Here is a 12,234-nt window from a genome sequence, read left to right as displayed (position 1 = left end):
ATTGATCCACGCGGTTATTCATACTAAGAAACTGTTGTCCAAGGCTTTTCGCCAATCACTGTACGGAAACGTTTCGCGCCAATTGGCAGCACTTAAATCATCGCAATTAGAATCAGCCACTGCAGTGGATAGTCGGAGGTTAATTTAGACATTTATTAGGAAGATTCAATCAATATAAAAGTGTCCGTTACTCGGTTGCAGCTAATTGCCTGCACCTTTCACCGCGAGCAGCGATCTGCCAGGTAAAAAGGAATTTCGCGATTTCATCGGGAGTGGCTGGCTGCCCGGGAGGAAGTTGGCTCGCAGTAAACGTCGCCGATCGATTAAGCGAGAAAAAGTAAGAGTCTCGAATTAATATTTATTAGTTTGAAACTTTTGCCGGCGATGATTTATCGGGAAAGTTATCACCGCCCATCTACACCCAGGTGCCTCCCGGCAATCGTAAAAACCTCAACCACCGCACAGTGGCTGGTACATAACCATAACTAACCAACGTGGCATAATAGTCGAGCGATTTAAAGTTTTCGGGACACGTTTGAAATTTTTATTTCTTCGTCGTTATATTCCATTGCGATAATGAATCGTGAAAATTTCGCCACTTTGACAGAGCTCGGAAAGAATGTTTTTATCTACCAAGTCGGCAGGCAAGCAACTTATCCAAATTTATAACACCCGTTCAAGGAGGTTGATCACTCAAGAATCGATCCTTTTTCGTTTATGCTATTACGAGATACGTATTACAAATTGCAGAGGATTTACAAAATTCGCGTATTCGCAAGTTACGAAGATTTTCTAACAAATCCGAAAGAGAGGGAAAAAAAATAGTAGGTCAGATTTAAACTTACAGAAAGTCTTGAAATCGACTCGTAATTTCAAGTTATTTTGAAACAGTTGAAAAAATTCGATTACCTCGTTCAATATCATCTCACGATGGTACTAACAATAACATACATTTCTTCATTACGCTGATACCGGTAATTGTTAATTTTTTTTTCTATAATTCCACTGATATTGATTTTGATCAAAAAACCAGGAATAATTAAATTCACCACTGACCGAATCAAGAAGAGGATTAAACAATATAATCGACTATCTGATATTTGAATTAACGAAAAAATACTAAATTTCGACTCACCAACCTTCTCGAACGCAGGCTGCACACGAGGGTCTAGCAGAAATCTGGATCTCGTTACCCGAAAGCCCCGTTTATTTCCGTCGAACAATATCCGGGCTTTCCTTTACCGGGCGCGCGTATCGAACACGAACAGTACAGATCTGCTCGTTGTTCACAGCGTCGAGTGATTATTATCAGCGACTAGAGCCAACTTCGCCCACCTATTGATAGGCGAACAACTCTGCGGAAGCTCCGAGATAACGATGTGGCCTTGCGGCGGTAAACTATTGACAGAAGTTACATTGCACCCCGCAAACATTCTGCACATCATAGCAGGTACCTCGCGTTTGAACAACTAATTCGGAACTGTCAATTGACCATTACTCAATTTTGAGAAAATTCAATTTCACATGACTTGGCTATGAATTGTTACTGTGGGGATGAATGAGCATTGTTCCGCAATAATTAGAGGTTGGACTTTGGTTTCGAGTTCCTTCAAATTTTATTGTAATTAAATTGATTTTGAATTCACGAAATAAGAGGGTTCAGAAATCAAGTTTCTCTGATTTATATATCATGATGGACGCAAAAATCTATAACGTGTGTGCAGCGAATTGCTGTGCACCCATTAACGCTCTGTAACATTAACAAATATCGTTCTCTCTCTTTCTCTCTCTCTCTCTCTCTCTCTCTCTCTCTCCCTTCCCCAGGCGACACCCCTGGCCCATATTCGTGAACGTGCAGCCCTCGGAACCAAAACAAGCGAAAGAAATATCGCAGTGAATATAACGGCGGTGGTGGTGCACGGTTCGCGGACGAGATGGAAAGGACAAACCGACGGACTGGCTAACGAAGCAGCCAGTATACAGGGAACGACTGAAATATGGACCTCGTTCCGGGGCTACGTAGAAAAAAGCTCCATTTCAGAGATTCACTGTGACTCGTGGTACTTTGTTAAAAGCCAGTTATTCGTTCTATAGGTATATGTGTACATATATACAACATATACGCACCCCCTTCACCCTTTACCGGCCTCCGAACGTCAACCGCACACTTGCAGTCGCGCTATTTGTGAGTTAAGTGCTACCCGTCTGTGGATGTATATAATATCGCGGTTCGATGTCTATTTTATTTAACTTCCGCAATTTCTAACCGCGTTATTATTTCTAAGAGTTGCCTTATTCATTTTTTAAATGGATGGAACTTGTAACCGATCAGATATCTATTTGACCGATCACATCTTCACCTGTGATGCGCAGTGTGACGGATGGATGCAGACGATGTATGTGTGGAAATATGCATATCTACGGACCGTTGTGTATGCTTGGGTTAGTCATATAGGGATGAAAAGTTATCTTATACATCGTTCGGTACGTTCGATCTCTGTTGGGTACCTACGTGATCTGAAACCTTTGAAAGTTTCTAAAATATGATGTTCGATCGGTGTGACCTATAGGTATATGTATATGTATGAAGAAGGTGGGAGTATCCATACGCAAACGCCTCCGCATCTTCGTCGCATTTCAAGCGCCCCGAAGAACGAACTTTTGGTAAGAATAAATGAAGAAGCAAATACAAAAAGAGGGAGGTGGAGGTGCAGAGGAAAAAAAAAAAATTCTGAACAAATTTATCCAGTACGCGTAAAAAATTGCGGACGATCAATGAATCGAGGAGAGGCACCTCCTCTACTTCTCTGATCGTGAGAACAGCAAAAGACCGAAAGCGACGCGGCGACGACGGTGAACTTTACCTTCCGGAGATGTAGCACGTGTCGAAACGCCGCACCACGACCAAGTTTAGAATCATTTCCCGAGCTTTTCCTCATGCTTAATTCAGCGGGACAAAGTTATATCTCTGATTTGTGCAATATCCGCAAAACCGTGAATACGTATAATGTGAATACTCACTTCCAATAACCGTAAAGAAGCATTATTGGCGAGAAATGCTAGCTTATATACGTATAATATATGTATATATTTGGAAATCATATCTATATCAAATGCTTTGCCGATGCTGGTTGGCTACTTTGCGGTTTTTCTTATTATACGTACAGCGAAAGATCAGTGGTTGGTATGATTTGTTTGTCAGTTGATCTAAGTCACGCGATTTTTCACAAGAAACCGCGGGGATACGTTATACTCGGTCCCTTCGGCAGTTTGCAAATTGGAAAGCCTCCATAAATGTTTTTAGTTGAAAGATACATACACGACATACAGCCAGACAGTTGGTAGATAAACGAATTCACGAAAACCTCGCAAATCACTGTGTAAACGGGCTCAAAATTATGCGAATACTGATCGAGCTTCTTCGTTGTTCTACAATGGTGGTTTACGAGCGAAAAAATAATAAAGTACGCATATAACGATCATGAATACCGTAAAAAGTGTTTCCCAGAATTTACAAAATCTTCACTTTATTTCAGTGTATTACAATGGCAAGCTTATCGAAATTCGACACCGGATGAATTTTTATCCCGATATTCCATCCAGGATTGCGCGATGTAGAAGGACTGCAGGCTCTTTCAGAGAGTGCGAAAGACGCGGTCAGCGAAAGCGATAATGAATGACGTATGCGGATCGCTTTCACCCTTCGTCACAAAGTTTCAATTAAATCTGAATAATGCGGTGACCGTTATATGTGTATATACCTATACCTATACGTCCCTCGTGCCGACTCAGAGTAGCGATGAAAAACGCGGTATATACGTTATAAGAAGATTTCAGAAGATTTCAGAAGATTAGCGACGGTTGGTGCTTTTGAACATTCTTCCAGAAGGCTGGTTTCTTGCTTTGCCTGCTTTGAGCGCCGAGAAGCGCTCAATCTCGCGAGCTCGTCGACTCTCTCCACGTCAATTTCACCCCCAACTCCTCCCGCGGGGGATCTTCTCATCTTTCTCCCTTTCGCTCTTCATGTGGTTCCACCACGCAACGCGGTCCTCGTTCACGGGGCAAAGTCGGGTTTCGGTGCACAAGATTTCTCCTCCACTTCCCCTCCACCCTCCACCCTCCACCCTCCACCCCCCTGCCAAAGAGAAGAAATTTCATCATATCTCCTCTTCTTTGTCAACACACAAGGAGTGAAAGCATTGCGGTTAAAAAAAATCGTACGTTTATACGTACCTAATACCTAAAAACCTTTGATTGATCGGTAAATACCGTTAAAAAACATGCCTTCGTATATATCCCTGAGTTTTTCATCACGCCAGCGAGATCCCACAGGCAGCTGTCCGCTTCCTCCTCTGGGCACACGAGTTTCATCCCCAAGGGTGGCTCGTTCGGTTCCGCAGGCTTGACTCGTCCCACGTAGAGAGGGTGAGGTGAAATATAATTCGATGATAACTTTGATTAGATTTTCATGAAAATTGGTAGGGGGAGGGTGGAGGTTGGTAAATGTTGGTACCATTAAACGGGACCCGTTCGACATAAGGTTTCACTGCGGTGGTGTAGAGAAGCATCGACTTTCCCAGCGACGACGCTCTCTTATATGTGTAGGCGCTTAGTCCTGCAGAAATAACTCAGCACCGTGCCTTGGGTGTATGATTGATACGGCACTAAATCGCGGCGAGAGGGCAACGGCACCGTGCAGGTCCTCCTTCAGCTTTCGCCCAAGAGCTTTTCCGGCAGAATAGAAGAGAAGAGAAGAGGAGAGGAGAGGAGAAACGAGGAGAGAAGAGAAGAGAAGAGAAGAGAATGGAAGAGCCGTTCTGGATGGAGAAAGAGGAGGTGGGGGTGGGGGTGGCTATGGGGGGCGAAGAGACCCCCGCCTCTAATGCTTCTGCTTTATCAGATAATGACGCGTCCTCATTTATCTTTCCCTGCCTTCGCGACATCGCGCGTCTATCCCACTCCACCATCTGCGCCTCCTGCATCCATCCTGTCCCATCCACTCGTACCTTTCACAAATCCCTGGCTGGTCCTGACCGCGAGATGCAAGTTGAGTACCTATTGGCAAAGCCAGGAAAGTGGAAATTGGTATCTGCAAACTACGGTAAAGGAATGCTCCAATTTTCGATGATAAAATTGAGTGGAAAGAAGAGAAGAGCTAGTTTCAGGGAAAAAAGTTTCACATCATCCATTGCGATAATTGCTCGTGAAAACCTGGGCGTTAATGGTCGTTGATCCAAAGTGATGTGAGGCTGCATTTTCGACAGACAAATTATCGCTGCCATGAACATATACGTATAAGTTACCCTTATTGACCGCTTGAGAGGTGAATTGGTAACTCGACGATACCTTATGCTTGCTTGATAGTTAAAGCGTGTGGCGCCCGGTTATATACGAGTGTGTTCTGCCAATAACGTGCGTGGAAAATTTATTCGTAATAAATCACTCACGCGACAATGGAGCCAAATATGTATATCTCGTATATATGTATATACAATATAAATTGCTTAGCGATGCGTTAAGTTTTTCATATTATACACATCTAGCTATTAACCAGCTGCTCATGACTTTTACATGGAAAGCGAGACGAAACTTAAGAGTAATGCAGAGTAAATTTGCCATTTTCCAAATTACAGCTAGGTATCGCATGCATATACCTTTTATCATATACATCGCGTATATACATACAATGCAATATACGTAAAGCAGAAAACAGAAGCCAGTGATGCATCGCACGAAAAAATTCTCACGCTTGATGAAACGCAGGATTCGGTGCATATCTTTTTTTCAAATTTCATTTTTCTGTTTCTCCTTTCTTTTTCTGTCTCTCTTTCAATATTGTCGGTGAACGAAAAAGTGCAAAAAATCATCCCCCAGTTTCGACGGACCGAGGTATGGAGGGGGGCGGGGGGCTGCAGAGAGGACAGTTCTATGATGAGGACAGGAAACGGGTTGCGCAAAGGGTGGCTGACATGGATTGTATGGCGGGTCCGCTACGTCGTCAACTCTGCCAGTCACATTCGACATAAAATCAATGTTCTGATACTCATTTACATATAAATTACACAGACGTCACGTTATTGAATATCAAGTCTCGCGCCTGTCACGAATTTAGATGCTTCCGAATGTCCCTCACTCAGTTTTTTCTTCTTTCTCTTTATGTATTTTTCTGTTTTTTTTTTGTTACCCCCTCCCTGACACCAGTTTAATTTTTACATTATTCTCTCTTCTCCTTTTTCCCCCATTTTAATTGGATCACCCCGTCGTCCTGATCTAGCTGCGTTGTAATTAAATTTCACGTCTGGAGTACGGGAGGTAATTATATTGGCACCCGACTCGTTTATACCTACTCGTGGTAATATCTTCCCAGTGATTTTGCCCACTCCTTTACCTAAAACAAGAACCTGATTATGAGACTAAGTGTATTATAGATGAGAAATAATTTATTCCAAGATAGCATATTTTTCATTAGTTTCTGAAAAATCATTGTTTTCCTATAGTAATCAAAAATATTTCGGTCAATCACCGCGAATATCAATTAGAAACATACGCGGCTGGAGGTACCGCCTACAGTGGAATAAGTATATTAGAATATATAAGATCGACTGCTGCTCGTTCGTAAAAAACGTAAATCCTAATTCGTACTTAGCGAGAGAATATCCAACAGCATAAAATACATGTCCAACGAACATTCCTAAGCAGATGATCCTAACACCGATTCACTGATTTCAAGTACTTCAATAAAACGAAATCCCTCAACGCAGCCTTATCACCCGACACTCTTGGACGGAACATCTTTAGAGAATCGAGGGAAAAGAAGCAGACTAACGATAAAACGAAAAAATAAAAAGAAAGAAAGGAAAAATCTCAGCACTGAGAAGAACAGTATATATATATATATATATTGTATATATATATAGATATATATAGACGTATACAAGAGAGGGGAAATTCAAGGTACATCTTAGCGCAAGTTCTTGAAATAAATAAGAAATTATCTAAGCAGCGGAATGGTTGGATTTGTTGGCCCGTAAATAAGAGTCGACGACGGAGGAGATCAGATGGCTGTAAATCGTGCCGGTCCAAGGGGTTGAGGGTTGAGGGCGAGAAGGGGGCGGTTAAGCTCCGTCAGTAAAACAGAAGCAGACCGGCTGCCCGCGTGTTTCTACAAATCACAATTGGCGCCTATGCCTACATCCCCACCTCCACCGCCACCTCCACCTCCTCCACCTCCACTTCCCCCTTTGACTGCCTCTCGAAATTGATGGTTACGCCAAGGACGAAAGCTCCTTCTCGCCCACCTACGTTGGGGAAATTAAGATTCCTTGAGCGTTCGAATCGACTCACAGTTTCGCACAGGATCGGGACTATATTAACCCATTCGGCCGTCTCGGTGACGAATCGTTTTCTATCAGACCCTGTGCTCGTCTAATGTCCGAACACCGTTCGCCACGTAACGTAGCGCATTTTGGCCTCGAGGATATCGTCGTCGAGTGGCTTTGTAAACAGGGTCTTTCAGAATTTTAGAATGCGTGAAATTCATCTTGCGGAAATTATTTCAATTTCGAAAAGTCGAACTTTCAGCAGTTTCAGCGACCATCTAAGGAGTCAGATGGGAATGTACCGATAGATAAAGGGACTTGAATATCAGGGGCATTCGGACTGAGGGAGCTCTCTGAAAGACCGGCGTGTCGGTGATGGATAATTTTCATCCTGAACGTAGAACTTTCGGAATCGTAGAACCGTAGAATCCGGAAGGATCCGGAAGGATCTGCCTCAACTCCTCGACTTCTCACCGTCGAATACTGATTCCCAGTGATTCCTTCAAACATTGCTTACGCGTCAAATCCCTCTCCGTCCTGGCTTATATCCATAGCCTATCTCTCATCTTCCCCGGCGAGTCCTGCAATCTCGTAATTTCCTCCTTCAACCCAATCGCCTCAACCTTTCTTTTGTGATTCAGAAAAGAATAAGATCAGGGAGGGATATCAAGGCAGTGTGTAAGTCATCGTAAAAAATATGTCGATGACATCGATTGGAGGGTATCAGTTTGGACGCCTAGTTTGCTGGCTATTCTCACCAAGGGATGAATCATCCTCAGTCAATGTTCTTATCAAGTTGGTAATTCAAAGACGAGGTGAGACTTTCCTCAGAAGCGGGTATAGCAATGAGAAAACATAAGGGTTGAGTCCAGGAACTTTCTGGAAATAAAGATAAATCGCCGTACTGACGGTTTCGGGGTAACTAGGTGGTAGATTGAAATTTGAGCCTGACAGGGCGGCCGATAGATCTGCATTAGCCAGCATCACCCCGGACTCTCTTCTCTTCCACTCTTTCTGTCCTTCCAGAACTGCCTTTAATCTTCGAAGCAGTTAATCTCATCTCAAACAGTACTCCGTACATCCAAAATTTCGATAATTTCGTCCGCAGTTCGGCGGGTTGAAAAAAGGTTTAATTATCACGAGGTTATTTGTTTTCCCAGAGGATGAGATCTCGCGATGTCGCCTAATTTCGGAATGATTTCTATAACAAAGACACCTCACCTCAAGAATTACGGTACTTTTATTTTCATTCGCTTGCAGATTTCCTCCCCCTCTGGAGCTTTGTTTGCTCTTGACACATCGCCGTTCCTACTTTGGATGCAACGCTTCGCAGGGATTGTTGCGTCGCAATAAGATATCCTTGCGAAGGGTATGGGGTGTGTAAACAACGCCCACAGCCACGATCGTGAGACCAAGTCCCGGCTGAAGGGACAATGCTCGTGTTCCTACGAATCCCCGATAAATAAAAGTGTTTGCCTTGGGCGGTGCCCACGTCTCCATAAAATTTACGAGGACAACGTCCATTGCGAAAGTCCCTGCGCCCTGTAGCGTCCTAGACACTAGTTCTTCAAAGCAATTCGCTGTGCGGCCCTCTACTAGATATTTGCATTCACACGAACACAGCATTGCAATAAGGCAGAAAGAACTGATACAGAGCTTAATGTTAATGTCTTCATAGTCCCCCAACCACGCTTTAACCAAATTAAAAAATTTAAATCCATACACGCACTTACGTGATACCATAATGATTCCATGGGTCACGGCCTGAGTTGAATTTTCGAAAGGATCCGCTCGTACGACCCGAGTCGACAAGGCGCACAACCTGCGGGTGAAGATGGCCTGGATGGAAGAAAAAAAGGAAATAAAAATGTAAGAGGGTAGAAGTATCAAAGTGTTATTGGTACTAAAAGTATTGAGAGTATCCGAGGGACAAAGGTGGTCCTTAGCAGCAGTTCAGTCCCCGTAACAACGACGAGTAAAAGATGAGAAAAAAAGGAAATGAAAATGACGGTCATTGTACCGAAGTGAGATTTTTTCCGATTCGTATCCTTTTTCTATAACCAAGCTAACGCTTGAAGAATCATTTGTGTACCGAAAATTCTGTAAGTTGAGTACGATATATTCCGGGTATGGTGCGTGCATTAACAACGTGACAATTTCTCGTCGATGACGACGGAGCAGCCGTTATGATTTCTGGATCCTGCAGGCTTTTAGATTTAGAATGCTGCTTTTAATTGACGCGCATTGCAGCCGGCACGTTGACGTCACAATATTGGATTAAAGACCGCGTTGCGCTCAGACAGCAAGTGAAAGGGAAATATTTGAAGATGTGTTTTTTTTTTTTAAAGATGAAAATTCTTTAAAATCTTTACGAATTCAAAGCAAAGGACAAAAGGATAACGTATGTTTGAATTTCGTTATTTCGGTCAAAGAGTTATATAGATACCTATGTGTGGTGCTGCAGCATCGTATTAAATTTTTTACACATCGAGTCTTCAGAGGTTTGCAATAGCACCTAACCGTTCGTGAAAATACTTTTGAAATTGTATATCGCAGGTATAACAATTATCTGTTACGATGTATCCGTTTTTGATATTTTCAGTACGTCAATTTGACCGAAGATTCACAGTGGCTCGAGAGCACAGCGGTGTGTAAATTGGAAATTGAGATCTCATGAATCCGTACATACATTTCACATTTTACATATATCGCGAGCTTGCACGCCTCGAAAGATATTGCAATTTACCTTGTTCCGAAAACATCTCGAACAACTCCGTTGGGCCTCTTGAATGTTTTTTTCATAACACCGTATTACCATTCGGGAATTTCGCCTCACTCAATGTCAATCACTATTCCAACGTGAAACGGGCACAACCCTCACTCCAAGCTCACCCGCGATATGATTCGCGGTAGCGGAAGAAAAAAAAAATATATATATATATCGTGCGAAATTATTCAGGGTAAAATTTCGGTGCTCACGCATTACGCTATATTCAAAGCTCTGAACATTGCTCTGAACAAGGTATAAAAATTAGTAAATGTCATGTTTATCGACCCACTTCGTCAATGGATGTACACCAATTTCGCACTTATCTATCAGGCATCACATTCAATCGTAACGAGACCAATTACCACCTTTTGAAGATATCTAATGCATACTTCGATTCCGTACTATTTGATTATACACATACCAATTGATGAATCATTTCCTGATCTACATGCAACCGAATTGGTTCACCGACGTGTGCTTGTAACGAATGAACGCGGAGATCGATTGACAAGGAATGCACGTATATATAGTAGGATGAAGACACGCGAGTGCAGAATCGGCATTTGGCGTTGGCTGCAGCCGGACAAACGATCGTCGAGGTTCGGTCCAGTGAGACCACTGGAGGGCAATGAAGGTCGAGTACGGAGGTCGCAAGGGGGTCATACAGTAGCGACGCTTGCTGAGGTGGAAGGTCCCAGCTCAATTGTGTTTGCGAAAGGGAATTGTCAGCTATAATGGCCGCGATCGGGCAAAGCGGAGTTGAAATCAAGGGGATTTTCTACTGGGTGATCGAAGGATCGCGGATCGGACGATCACTTCGAAAGCGTCGAGATGTCTTCCACGATATCTTGATTCAATCCTTTTTTCCGTGCTATTTCTTTTTTCTTTTTTTTTTCGTCGTCTCATTCCTTATTTATTTATGTTCTTTTTATCAACCGTCGGGCATGCCATACCATCTTTTATTCATGATTTGTTTCATGAGTCGACAACAAACACGGCCCATCATACTCGTATTCTTCTCCCAGCCTTCGAGAAATCCCCTCCGCACAACTCCGCACCGGACTCTGGCCGGTTCCTTTCCATGCATAGTACATGAATATATGGGTACTCGCGTTATAAGAATGCACATTTTTTCACCGCAACTCAGCTGCTTACGGTTCGGTTCACCTGGAATGATTTTTCACAGAGTTGCAGCAGCTTACGATTCTTCAATCATTTGTTAAGTGCACGTAGCATAAAAATGGCAAAAGTTTCACAAGAGAGCCTCTCTGAATTTCGAAAAGGGTGGAAATATATTATTCCGACTTATTATATTCAAATATCAGAGTACACATTCGTTTTCCTGGATCGAATTCAGTTTTCCGTTTGTACGGTGTTATTGTTTAGCAAGGTGTTTCCTGTGGTGACGATTTCTTTCATTTGTAGCCTCTCTTCATCGTCATTTGCAAATTTGAAGAGTGTTCCTCGCATGGAGCGTGAATATCGCTGAATAAAGATCTCGAATAAAAAAAGTAAAAATTTGATCTTCTTCTGATGGTGTGAGAAACAAGAGGGCGAAAAGTCCTTCAAAGTTCGAGGATGGACATCGAAAGTCCGCTCGTCTCGTTAATAAACCGTCTGCAGAGCAACAAAGGCTTGGCACGGTCTCCGCTCTCTTTAATACTTTCGCACAAAGTCCAACAAAAGATTCGCATTACGTCGCCGTCACACTCGGTGACAATTTAGGAGAAAGTAAAGAATCAAGAATCAAGATCTAACAGAGTACCTACATAAGTAGCTGTGTATCCGATACTCCAGGAGTGGAAATTCACGTGTGCGAACATCGAGTACGGCCTCCTCTCTTTGATCTTATCCTCCGTCTCGATATACGCCTCGATGATACAGGGGAGAGTAAATCTCGGCGACGGAAATCCCGGTACCCACCGTGATCAGGAAACACGTCAACCAATAAACTGCACGTTGGAGTAACCAGACGAGTCACTGCCTGAGTTGGTTTAGCAGGTTATGCATCGCAGGTTTACTGCACGTTGATCCACTTCGGCGAAGCGATCTGTGAAGAAAAAATCGCACCTCCGAAATCATCCTCCGTTTCGCCGTTGATCGATACAGCACCACGCTTTCAGCGTTTGAGCTTAATCTCACTGA

This window comes from Diprion similis, chromosome 12 (assembly GCF_021155765.1).
Source record: "Diprion similis isolate iyDipSimi1 chromosome 12, iyDipSimi1.1, whole genome shotgun sequence".
Taxonomy (NCBI): Eukaryota; Metazoa; Arthropoda; class Insecta; order Hymenoptera; family Diprionidae; genus Diprion; species Diprion similis.
This window is presented reverse-complemented; position numbering follows the sequence as displayed.